Source organism: Fundulus heteroclitus, chromosome 8 (genome assembly GCF_011125445.2).
Source record: "Fundulus heteroclitus isolate FHET01 chromosome 8, MU-UCD_Fhet_4.1, whole genome shotgun sequence".
NCBI classification, from domain to species: Eukaryota; Metazoa; Chordata; class Actinopteri; order Cyprinodontiformes; family Fundulidae; genus Fundulus; species Fundulus heteroclitus.
Genome location: NC_046368.1, coordinates 15,295,083 through 15,309,208, shown reverse-complemented (window position 1 = coordinate 15,309,208; position 14,126 = coordinate 15,295,083).

The window sequence follows — 14,126 nt, the reverse complement described above, 5'->3', positions numbered from 1 at the left end:
ATCATCGTATTACCCCCTGAGATTCAAAATCAGATAGTTAGGTCTGACAGAATCTGTGCGACATGAACACACTAAAGTTGTCACTAACATTAAATGCCCAGTTCCTCACTACCTGAAAGTAGGACATTTTCAGCTAATAAAATGGGACATTAGCTTTTTCTAAAATAAGAGGCCTTCCAAAAAATGCTTCAATACCTCAGTTTTTGAAACACTGAGCTGCAACTTTAAGCAGAGGAAAAAAAAAAAATTGCTTGACTTCCTAACTGCTCCTCAAAAATTGTTAAATGTATTATTTTAGGTTGCGTGTGAGTTCCTACTTTATCCAGTTGCAGTGACTTAAGCAGAGAGGCATCTTCATGGTTTGGGGAAGGTAGTCCTCAAACAGAACCGTTTCCCCCTCTTCAAACCTTTTATTGAATGCCCATTAACAATCAGTATGGATGGTTTTTTTTTTAGAATAATTTATTACACTTATAATTAACATTACAGGAAAGTCATATGCTACAAATAAGCAGCGTGCATGTTGCACCAGTGTGCAGACTGAACTCATTGAATGGGGTTAGTAGTATGACAGTGTGTATAGCAGCAAATTATGCCGAATCAATGTCCTTGCATTAGCAACGTGTGCAATGCTGATGTCACAAACGGCTGCTTTGACTATCACATTTTCCATCTATTTGGTTTCAAGTGGTTTGCTTTCACTTTCTGCAGCTCTCCATAACACTCGGCCTACCGGAAGGACTTTGACTGTCCTTGATGCCCTCCCCCTGATGCAGTTGGGTGACCAAGATGCAGAGGGAGCATGGTGATGATGTCATCATCGCCATATCCTCATGACGTTCAGACATAATTGTGTCAAAAGAAATGACGAGTCTCTTCGGTGACCCCCCCCAGCTTCCGGAATAACTTACCTCAGCACATAAAAGTTGCACTGATTGTTGATCAATCTGGGTCTCTTTTATTAATGCAGTTTTTTTGGCTTTTTGTTGTGCAAGCTCATATTTATTTTTATGTTCAATGGGGATTTTATGTGGTGATCTTCAATTGTAATAATGTGGTCCGGGTTTACCCCTGTAGTCCGGGATGATTTTATGCTTTTCGCAACACTTGGGTTAACTATCGTTGCTGTGGTTATACAAACAAGTTTAAAAAAAGGATTCAAAGTGTGACTAGAGTTCATTTTTTTCATCTTCATTTGGTTACAAGCACTTGAATGATGTTTGTTCAGCTGCCACTCAGGCATGAGCTGCTCTTATATCTTGCTGTCGTCCAACAGGAAAAGTAAGTTCATCATAATGCCAGGGGACAATTTTCACCTTACAAAGCGCACACAAGAAAGGAATGGGGTTTGCTTCTGTTTATGCCGGCACCGCCTTTGATTCAAAAAATAAAACATTAAAAGGATTCCCTCGCTCTCATTAAAAATAATGGTCATAATTGTGAGTTTAAATAAGTCTTGTATGACAAGTATGATGCACAAATTCATTTGATCATATGTAGAACAAGATGAGATGTCTTCCTCGTACATATTTAAAATGTGTTTCATGTTTAATAAAATACATTGAACAAAATGTGTAGTTTTATTTAAAAAAATAGTTAAATCCTCAGGTTAATGGATTTCAGTCTGAATAGGGTGTGGAACTTACATTTTCATATCAGGGATTAAATGAGAAGCATGAACTCAATTAGTGCAATCTATGTTTTGCAGCATCACAACACAGATGATAAATGGGAGGAGCTCAGAGATCTGAGCAGACTATTGAATAAATAAAAAATAAATAATCAGAAGCACCAATAATAGATTCCTTCCAACAAGTGGTTGCATCAGTGCTTTTTCTTCCTTCTGTCTGTTCTGCAGCTTTGTGTGCTGCAAGCCAGTGTACACTTTAACGTGCCTGTAGCGCACTCTAGTGTCCAATAAACATCACTACATTTCCGGTTGGGCGCGGGTAAATAATCTCCCTTACGAACGCTCAACAATTAAGGTCAGGAGAAGCTGTTTTTCTCAGATAAATGAAATAAACAAATCAAGTAAAAAAAATCACATCTACGTACTTAAAGTTAACATTTTCACTGAAATAATTATCATAAAAGTTATTTATAATAATAATAATAATAGTTATTATTATTATTATTATTATTATTATTATTATTATTATTATTATTATTATTATTATTATTATTATTATTATTATTATATTCTGTCCAGTACTGTAATGTTTCCTTAAGTCCTGTGAGCATAGATACACAACATTTTCTGTATACATCCAGAATGTTACAATATTGTAAAAGACCATTAGGAAAGGGATGTTTAGGAAAAAAGAAAATAGAGTTTGAACGCACAATACAAATGCAAATGCCAGAGGTTTTTAGTTCAAATTAGAGACCGTTTAAAACAGTTTTAAAAAAAGTACTTAAAATGCTGAAAGAAATTTTTAGAGTTTTGTTTTAATAATTTTTATAGTTTTTTTAAAAATAACTTTTATTTGTGCTTTCAGCATTTCAGAGAATGTGATGTTTGGGAAAATTTCTGATAAAATCTGGTTTACCATAGGAGGATTCGGACTAATGGATAAAGATTATTTATAATGAAAATAATTACCAGGTTAAGCTTAGATTGACATACAGGAAGCATCCATCACAGGGGAGGGAAAATACTTTGCTACAGTAAATGTGGAATGTGAGGTGGTACGCTTAAACTGTCATCCAGCTATTAAAAAAACCCTAGTTACCAGTTTGTTGTTAAGTCAAGACAAGGCAACTTTATGTATAAAGCACTTTTCATATACAAATTTACTTTGCTTCTGCTGAGAAGCAGAATAAAAGTGCAGAATGTTATTTCTGCACTTTCAGATTAAATAACTATGTTACAAATACCAGTTATGCAAGCTAGGAATTTTTAATGTCATCTATTGTTTGAAAGTAAATACAGTAGAGGATAAAACCATTTTACTCACTGCAATATTACACTTGTGGTAAAATTAACATGTTGGAGTGGTCCAGCCAGAGTCCCGATTTGAATCTGATAGATAATCTGTGGAGGGAGCTAAGGATTAGGGTGATGGCAAAGAGGCCCACCAACCTCAAAGACCTGGTGCTCATCACCGAAGATAATTGTCAAAATGCCAGTGGAAACATGCAAAACTCTGGTCAGCAATTATAGTAAGGAATTGATTGCTGAAAGGCCAATAAAGAGTCACCACAGATTATAAAAGAGGGTATAGATACATTTATAAATACTATCTTTTGATAAAATAGATATTTTGTTTTTCAAAAATCATCCTTTATGTCATTTTATTCTCCTTTGAGAGATGTCTGCTTTATTTCCTTTCAGGGACAAACTTTTTGGTTGAATGAAAATAGCTCTAAGTCTAAATTTGCCAAACCAAATAATTTGTGTTTGCAGACCAAAGACTCTAATTTAATACTGGCAGAGAAATGAGACTGTATGAAATTACAACACGGTGTGCTGCAAAAGTTTAGAAGGCCTCAAGTTTTTATCCTCAACAAATCCTGTAGATGTAAAAATGATGAATCTCTGCTCACACTTTTCCTGAAAAATCTACTCAGGCTTTTACTACAAAAATGTTGAAGCTCAGCTTGAAGCCTTGGTTGCAAGGTTTTTAGGGCTGAATTGATTACCTGAGGATGTAATGATGAGTCATTTGTGAGGAATAAGCCTCAAAGAAGTACTGACCCTAGCAAGGATATGCTATTTTTCTGCTCATATTCAGCTCATCGCCAACAACATTTAAAGGCTGCTCCCTTCATCAGGAATGTTTTAAACATGTTTTAACCACCTGATGTTAAATATGACCTTGACAGATATTCTCTATACTTGCATCATAACCTTTTTGGTAGCGTGTAGTATTTGTTAAGGTCCCTGTTCTGATTGTTACCCGAAGGCGTTACCTTTAAAAAGCTCTGACGTAAAAGCTTAGGCCGTTTGTTAGAACTACGCAATAAACAGGTAACAGGTATCAGAGATGCTACACAGATGGGAGGAGTAAGAGAGAGGGAACACAGTCAAGCAACGAAACAAGCTAGGATCATGATATCTAATTTAACTCAGCTTGGAAAAAACAGGCCTTTTTCTGTAACAGTTCAGACATCAATCACCCATAATGTTGGCCACGTCCTGTGCCAGTGTTGGGTGTCATGAATGCATGACATTGAATTTCAGCTAGGCTAATTCTGAGGGCAGGAAATGTGTCAGACGTTGACTGTTTGAAAGAATTCAGCATATCGGAGGCATGTGACACGCCTTAAAAAAAACAGAGCTATTTTTGTTTTAAAACCTCTTGCTAGAGACATTTGTCTGTACACTATCGTTAACCGAACCCCAATGATTGTTCTTTTCCCTTGTAATTTAAGCTGATTTATCAAATGCATATCAAATGACACATAGTGTTGTCCATAAATTCACATTTATGGCACCTACCTTGCATCATGGCTCAAATGCAAGGTAGGTGTCCATTTTGACAAAGCTTATAGTTAGAGTGGCTAAGCTCACGCAGAGCTATCTCTATAGTTATGTTGCTATAGTCGTAGGCTGCTGGAGGACATCAGGGTCTATTTTTCTCACTCTGTTGAGTTCTCCTACTGTTCTCCAATTTGCATTGCTTGTTATTTAATTTTACCTTTTTGTTCTCTGTCATTTTTTTTTTCCTTTATAGTAGGTACAACTGGTCTGGCGTTCTGTTAGCTGTGTGACATCATCCAGGGGAGACAGATCATCCGCTATTACCATACAACGTAGAAAGGATTCCTGGATCAATGTGTGCTTCTGTGCTTTTTTGTCTCTCTTGTTGTGTCTCTGCTCTGTCTTCTCTAACCCCCAGTCGGTCGAGGCAGATGACCGTTCATACTGAGCCTGATTCTGGTTTTGCTGGAGGTTTTTCCTTCCCGTTAAAGGGGAGTTTTCCTCTCCACTGTCGCTTCATGCTTGCTCAGTATGAGTGATTGCTGCAAAGCCATGGACAATGCAGACGACTGTCCACTGTGGCTCTACGCTCTTTCAGGAGGAGTGAATCCTGCTTGTCAAAACTTGATGCAATCTACTGGATTTCCTTAGATAGGAAACTTTTTGTCCAGTCTGTATAATTTGAATGAGTTTGACTTTGTAAAGTGCCTTGAGATGACGTGTATCATGAATTGGCGGTATATAAATAAAATTGGATTGAATTGAATTGAGGCATAACCATGACGGGTCGACTTGAACCACACTCACTGTCTTTGTCCTTTGGGTAATCAGTGATTTGGGGACAGGGGCTAGAAGTAGGTTTGCATTTAAGTCTTACGCTAGCAGAGATTCAAACTTAGCCCAAAACCAACATACATTACAATTGCAGTTTCAAAAAAAGATTTTAATGCTATTTTGTAGGATCATGCCAGTCTTCAACCTGTTACCAACAGAAAGTAAAGCTTAGTCAATGGGTGAATGGAGTGGTTGCCAGTTCAAAATAGGTCTTATTTTTGGTCATGAACATAAAAATTTATTTTTGCTTTTTAAAAAGTCCACGCTCAAAGCGTAGTCTGAGCGCTCTCCCTTTAAGCTCTGGTTCTCTACCAGAGATCCTAGAGCAAAAGAGTTATACAGGGTCTCTTAAATGTTCATAGGATTGTACTTTCCCGGATATTATTTCTGGAATCTACTGGAGTCCTTTCTCCAGAGCAGATGGTTCTGAATGCCACTGACTTCCCTGACGCTTCGATAATCTCCATTTCCTGCTTAAGACAGTATAGTGCCATGAAAAGTTATTACATTTCTTTTACTTTTTCATATGTTTTTACTTTGCAAGCACAAGTATAGCATGCATTTGTAGTCCAACCTTAAAATTCAGTAATTCATGGATAATCATATCACTGCAAACACAGCCACAAGTCTTTTGGGGTGTGTCAGTCGACACATTCGGAAACAGGAGATTTTGCACTTTCAACTTTGCATAATAGCTCAAACTAGTCTGAATGTTATTTTTATTTTGACTTTTTCGTTTTAAACTATGTCTTGCCATAGTTTATGAACTGGATTTATGTCTGGATTTTGACTGGGCCATTGTAACACAATGATGGGGTTTTCTCTAAACCATTCGAGTGTAGCCCGGGTTGTATGTTGTGATCAGTCTCCTGCAGGAGGAGATTTAAAACCCAATCCTAGTGTTAAATCCTCTGCAGCCTCGAATACATTTTCTTTCAAGAATGCCATATGTTTAGTTCTATCCAGCTTCCCAATTACCTCTGACCAGCTTCCCTATCCTTGCTAATGAAAACTATTCCCGCAGCATGATGCCACCACCACCATGTTTTGATGTGGTGATGGTATGTTAAAGGGGACACATTATGCAAAATCCTTTTTTTTAGCCCTTAAATACATTTTGTTGCATACTTGGAGTCTCAAGGAGTGCAGAAATTTAAAATTTTGTGTCTATGTGTACTTTATATTCTGTTTAGGTAACATTTTTCAATCCATTCAGTTTTTTTTTATTCTGTTATGTTTTTTGAATAATAATGTCTCAGTATTCACGTTGCTAAATGAGATTGTGGACTTCCAGCTGACCAATTTAGCGAATCCGCCATTTTTATTTTTTCCACCATAATTTTGTTGTCCAAGCCCACATCATACTGTAAAAATGGCCGAACAGGGTGGAGTGGCATCCTCTGGGACCTGGAGGGGGAGGGTGTGAAGTGCCACCTTTAGATTTAAAGAGACAGCACCAAAACGGGTTGTTCTCAGACACACCTCAGAACAGAGGCAGAAGAGGAACTGTGGGGCAACAATAATGAGAAATTCAGACCAAAGCATTGCAGTTCCCCTTTATATAGACAGCAACTGAACAATTTCATTGTGAATAGGAAGGCATTAAAAACATGATATGTCCCCCTTTAAGGGTAATGAGAACAGTTAGTTTCCTGACATGCATAGCTTTATAGAGACAGGCCAAACTGTTTTATTTTGATCCCATCTTAATATAATACTGAACGCTGTTTTTCTTTCTGCCACTCAGATTTGTTAAGTGCACAAATAATGGCCATCCTTTTATCAGATTCACCCACCTGAGCTCTGGATCTCTGCAGCTCCTCTAGAGCTATCAATGGCCTCTTGGCTACTTCACTGATTAAAAATCCCCTTGCCTGGCCTGTCAGTTTAAAAAAGTTGAATGGTAAGCCATCATTTGCGTAGTCACTGACCACAAAGTTTGAGGAAAACTTAGCATGTGTATATATTTCAAAACTCTGCATATAGTTTAAAAGATAGGATAGAGTATAGACTGAAAAATATAATATTTAAAAAAAATAAGATTGTCACATTAAGAAAAATGAACAAATATAGATAAAATATATATATATTTATATAAAAAAGGAAGTCCTGGAATGAAACCTTGAAGTTTTGCAAGTGTGAATGTTTGGTGCGAAGGAACAAGCCTACACAGTTTGAATTTGAAGAGGATCAGATCAAGATATCACCTCTGAAGATAGAGTTACTTTGCTCTGAGGCATTTGTAGCCAACCAGCATACCTGCTTTTCACTCAGTGAAAGCCTTCAGTTCTGTTACTGTCAGCCACAGCCCCTCTAACCTGTCACAGTACGCTGCCCTGAAGCTGCTGGGGTGTGTTACGGCTTGCTGCAGAGCATGAGAGTGGTACAGTTTGTGGTCAGATTTCTTCACCTTATAGACGGGGATCTGTAATGCCTTTGTTTGCATATCTGAATTAATTTCTCAGAACCATTTTAGGGGTCTCAGAGGGTTTTAGAGCTCCAGGGCAGCTCTGTTTGTTATTAGTTTTTTTTTTTTCACAGTATGAGTCATTTTTGTGTATTTGGGGAGATCTGTATCATCCCCTACTCACCAGTACCCACCTTCTCACCATCTGCTTGCAGCATTTTGAGGTCTGCATGTTAGCTCCAAATAACTGTGTGGTATTCAGCGTCCATGCTCAAATTTCTAGTTTTATACAGGCAGGAATTGGTAACACCGTGCTGTATGGACTATTATTGAAAATAGAATCCATAGTCAATATCTTGCATCTGCTTAGCTGTATTAGAAAATAAAAATTCTTCCTAATTTTTTAAAACATGACATTACCAAATGGGGAATAAATATATCTTGGCAATGAGAGGTGAAAGCATATAAGAACATAGCATTCAAATAAAGCAGATGTGCGTGGATCTTCATCAGTCAGGAAATGGCTGCAAGGCAACGGCCACTCAATTAAACTTGACCAAATCCACGATAAGAGAGGCGATGTAGGATCACCGTTTTGTAGTAAAAATACTAATCCTCAGCAAGTCTTTTAGTACTTCAGGAAGGCAGTGAATGGGCTGTATTCCCTTCCATTTTCTCGGCTCATTTTTGTCTTATATTTATATTTGTCTGTTGAACTGAAATATTTGAGACAAAAAGCAAAAAAAACAAAAAAAAACAAATGAAATCTCAAATGAAGGCAATGTTTTGTTTAGCATTATGAAGGAAACATTTAGCTTTCGTTTCAGTAAAATTGTGTGTTAATCCAAACCCCTAAACCCAAAGGTTGCATGTACCGACATAACATCTTAACTCCTTGACAATTTTCTCTCCTGAGGAGGTTTCACAGGCATTTTACAAAAAAAACTGAAAAACCTCCAGTGAATCCAAATACTGTCTCCAAATGGCTTACTTCCAATAAACTCCACAATATTGAAGTCATTACCACGAATGAAGTATTACCACACTGTTGTGACTTTGAAAAATCGTTCAGTGATTGTGATAACTTGGGAGACTATTTTTCAGATATGTGCATACCTGACATCTGTAAACTCTAAAAGTAGATTACCAGATGGATTGGGGGTGGGGGTGCGGACCACATATGTGGTACTGTGTGCCGTGTGAGGCCTGATACATATTTTGCACATGCAAACCCACTGCGGTTCTCTGTTTTCTTCTACTAAATGGGTTCTTTACATGCTCTTCACTCATTGGACTTTCTTAAATAGAAGCCCAAGTGGAGCCACAGAATCCTTCCCAAAGAGAGGACGTTTAATCCCCCCAGTAGGATGGAGATCTAAATGAGCTGCGTGGAACAGAAGAGGACAGCCAACTCTCCCCACAAAGACCTAATAGTCTCAGACATCAGCGGCACGTCATATACAACCACTGCCTGGCAGATTAGAAGGAGGACTCACCACAAGCACAGACAGACACACGCCAGTAAACATGCAAGTGGATTCAGGGCACACGCAGTCAGACATTTACTGAATAAATCCACCAATTATAAACCATGCTAATATCCACATGTTGACTCTCTAATGAGTGATGCAGCAGCCCACCCTCAATGATAGACATGCACGGCTTTTGTGCCGAGTGAAGTTGGGTCGTTCCTTCTCGGACCATGACAAGGTACGCAAAAGCTCCCTCGCCAGCCAAGTCATGCAATCACGGAAGCATCAACTGCATCTGGGTAATTTTGTCAGGCGACTTCCAAATTTATTCAATCATCAATCATGCACAATGTACATTATCGGTTTTTACAGAACAAAACAAAAACATACTGTGCAGTCTACAGAGGAAAATTGCTTTTTGAGTCAACGCTGAACTTCTTCATGCTTTTGCGTCACAGCAGACGTTCAACAGAGAAACCGAAAATGGTCGCCTCAATGTTTAACATCAATCTCAACTCACATCGCTCCACATATGAGCCTGAAACATCACAATAATAAACTGTATTATTCCGATGAAACCTGTCCTCTGCATTTAAACCATCCCTAAGTGAGCACTGGGTTGCCACTGAGCAGCACCCAGGGACCGTTCTGGGGCCAAGGGTCCTGCTCAGGGACCCAGCGTAGCAGTCTGAGGCCTTAGAACCCAAAACCTTCCAGCCTCTCTAGCGCACAATCCCCCTACTCTCTAACCACCATGCCACCACTCCCCCTGTATAACACGTATTGTGTATACAATTTTAACACTCTGGACTGCTTCACAAAGCCCCAAACCTTAAAGCTGCAGTAGGAGTTTTGAGAAAAGCATGGATTTAGCCTAAAAATTGGAACAAGCACACCTTCCAGGTCCTTCCTCCTTGCTCTCTAGTGCACCACAGCCTACCCTCCACAGCTCCTACGCCACAGCGGAGCCTGCCGTGCTGCTCCGATGTTGACCTGCCTTCGTTTTCTGACTAGGTGTCACTCAAGAAATTGGCAGTTTTGCTGTAAAGTAGGTTGTTTCTTATGGAGTAAGACGGCTGTCAAATACTGTCGATGTGATCTCGATTCTAACAATTCCTGTTCATGTTTGCATATCAGTAAAAATACTGTACATGAAATTCTGCTGTCATATACGGGAGTCTGAGAAATTGTGCAGGTTAGGATTGTCTTTATGTGAGTATGAATGTCAAAGCTGTGATCCCAAAGTATTAGTCTTAGACTTAGACAACTTTATTGTCATTTTGTATGCACAAAGTGTGTGCAGAATGAAATTTTGTTGGCATACAGCTTGAAAAAAAATCTGTTAATTGCAGCAAGTTTCAGGATAAAGATGCAGCAGCGATTTATGTAAACAATTGAAATGGCTTCAGCAGTACTAGCAGTGATTACAGCTCTAATTTCTGAGACTAGAGCATCTTCACTGCTTAGGACACAAATTCACAAATTGTGGGGGGAAGTGCTGAAACAGCGTCACCGGGAGAGGAGCGTAAGTGAATGAGAGGCAAGTCTCTGCAGTGCTTGAATGTCTGTCCACAACGCTGACTGAGTGGGAAGCCATGGGATTGGGAAGGTCCACTTGGCTCACTTTCATCATAGCTGTATAACTACAGCCGGTTGTTGACATTTGAGGTCAAACTGACGTAATGACATTTTACAGAATAGTTAGGAGTTGAGTAGTTAGGAGCATGATGGCTAATGCTAGGTTACTGAGCACAAGCAGCTGGTTAGCTGTTGGTGCTTGTGATTACTGTTTGCTGAGAGTCTAAACGTTATCGCCATGCTGCGGCTGCACATTTTGGCACAATTCCTAAGACTCGCATATATGACAGTAGAATGTAAAGTACAGTATTTTTATTGCCATACAAATAGAAACAGTAGCGGTGTATTTCTGCAAATGGCAGTAGGACCACTGGGAGGAGCCAGATGAGTTCATTTTTCTTCACAGATTATCAGTCTCATATTGTACCGTCAGGACATAGTCACAGCTTTAAAAAATTATGTAAAAAATGCATTTATATAAAAGCCACCAACTGCAGCTAGCCTAAAATGGCTTAACACTTTTTTTTTGGAGATAGGAAGAATTTTTTTAAACTGGACACATTTGCAATTCAGGATCTCATTTCCAGAGGGCATGAGCTTATCTCTGATATGCAGCTAAGTTAACAGCACTGCAATGACCCAGCAGACACCAGGGGAAAAAAGAGGTATGTTTGTTTAAAAACAACACGAGCAAATTATTTGGTGAAGCTCACTAATTTGGCCAAGAACTGATTTCCAGGCAGTTCTTGTAGAAATGAAGCCCTGCAAGTGCTGCTCGTTACATCGCCTCCAATCGGCTGAAACACGACAAATTATCTGGGAATCTAGGATAAAATGCAGTGCAGTCTGGCAAAAATCACTTAAAATAATCTCCCTAATCTCACCAGCAAGCAGTGACTGCCTATCAACAACTCCCCGTTGTGTGCAAATAGGTAAAAGCAATAGAAATCTATTAAAGACATAACTGAAAGACAAATTATGTTTTTCTTTTCTGGTTTTCATCTCTCCAATGCTGCCCTCGGAATCTGCCCACATGGCCCATATCTTACTATTTCTCCTTCATTATAGCACCGGCTGGAACAAATGCGTCAACAATGTAAATCTACCACTTGCTAAATATTACTGTTCTCAACTGCCTTGCAAAAGTATGCACACCCCTTTTTAACTGTTATACATTTCTCCATGTCACAAGTGCAAATTTCAATGCATTCCGATTCAGATTTTACATGAATAATCGACGTAAAGGTGTACATCGTTTTGAAAAGAAAAGAACATGAATGATGGTTTTCAGTTCATCTCGTCAATGAAAATCTGACAAGTTGAAAGGGCATTTGTGTTTCACCTCCTTTTCCCTGATACCCCTAAATGAAATGTAGCGCGACCAATTCCATAACATAAATAAAGTTGTAATAGAGCAGTTTTATCATATGGGATTGTATCGGAAATTCAAACTGTTAACACGTCCAAGAGTACTGTTCAATCCATCCTTCATCCATCCATGGAAGAGGTACAGCACAACTGCAAACTTACCATAAAATAGTCTTTCACCTATGCTCACAGGCCAGTCAAGATGATTACTAATCAGTGCCATGATGACTCTGGAGGAGTTGCAGAGATTTTTAAAAAAAAACTTTAGGAAAATATGTTAATCGAACAACTATTATTAGCCAGGAACTTCACAAATCAGGACTTCATGGAGGCAGAAGAAAGTCATTGTTTAAAACAATGTAAGAGATCCTGTTTTCAGTTTGCCAGATGTTAGGGACACAGCCAACATGTGGAAGAAGATCCTCGAGAGAAACAAAACAATGTTTTTTTTTTCTGTGGCAAATTCAAACATTCCACATGTGAAACCTTGTGTGTAGCAAAAACAATGAACACTGCACATCGCAGTTAAAACATTATCCTGACAGTGAAACTTTGTAGTGGCAGCATTATGATGCTTTGAGGCTTTTCTTCTGGAAAGATGATCAGAAGTTGATGGATGGAGCTAAATACATGGTATTACAATAAGTAACATCTGTTAAAGGCAGAAAAAAGACTTGATACTGGGGAGGAAGATTTAAAGGACAGGAGCCTAAACATATTGCAGGAGTTACAATAAAAGGATTAAGATCAGAACATATTTGTGTTGGAGTGGTCCAGTCAAAGTCCAGACTTAAATCCAAACGAGAATCTATGACCAGAACTGAAACTGGCCTTCACAGATGCTCTCTATTTTATCTGACTAAGCTTTAAGTATTTGTTACAAAAAAGAATGGGCAATAAATTAACATCTAGGTGTGTAAACCTGCTGGAGAAATACCCCCCAAAATACAAAGTTATATCTAAGGTTAAATATATTTCAATAAAACACATAACTTTTTGTTTGTTATTCTTAAAAAAAAAATAGAAACAAAAAAAAAAAATCTCTTTCACATCCGCTTCAGAATTATGCTCTGCTAAGTGTTTTGCTAGGTAATAACATCCTGTCAAACTATTTAAAAGTTTGCCATTGTAATGCAAAATACTTTGGGAAAGTGCTGTAAATAACGTCGGTTTTTCTACCTCCGTCTGTCTTTCTTATTAATATGCAGCAGCCACTGTGTTTATTATTTGCTCCTTACAAACTTGAAGTGAAAACTGTTTCCACAGGCTGAAGCGAGCATTAACAGTAATACATATTTTGTGCAGGCGCAGCATCAAATGATGCATGAAAGCTCCCCTTTGGAGGCCTCCCCCTGAGATTTCAACAAAGCATGTAGCAAAAAAAAAGCTGATAACCACCATCTGTAACCAAGCATAAAGATAATCTCAGATTCGGTGTTTAGGTTTCGCTTAAACAGAGGGATCCCCGGCCTGTTTCAAACATGCCTCATATTACACCCCTCTGGCGCTTATTTTTCTTTGTTTTACCAGGTGTTGCTCCACCGTGTTCTTGCTTGTTGCGCGGCTCCTCCAACCTTCAGGCTGGTATTTAACGGGAGGAATGCAGCTCAGCTGGATTGGCATCATGTGACAGTCTCCGCCGCCCCATTCTTTACTTGCTCTGTGTGCATTTCTTACAAATCACCAGTAAAATCAAAGAGTTTCGATGAATTTCACTTATTCGCTGTAAACAGATTGAGCCAAGATTACTCTGCACTAAACCCGGTTTCTTAACAATGAAACAGGTGGTACAGGCTTGCTGTTCTGCAAGAGGCAAGTTATATGATTTGGGATAAAAAGAGATGTTTTTTTAGGTAGAGCTGTGAAGAAGTCTATCATGTTATAAACACTATTTAAAGTGGGCCTATTATGCAAAATCCCCCTTTTGTAAATTTTTGTACATCCATGTGGGACTCTACTGCATCTAGAAACAGTTGAAGCGGTAAAAAAAAAAAAAAAACACATCCACCAGTTTTTTGCCAGTTTAGTGAATGTTTTGTTGCTG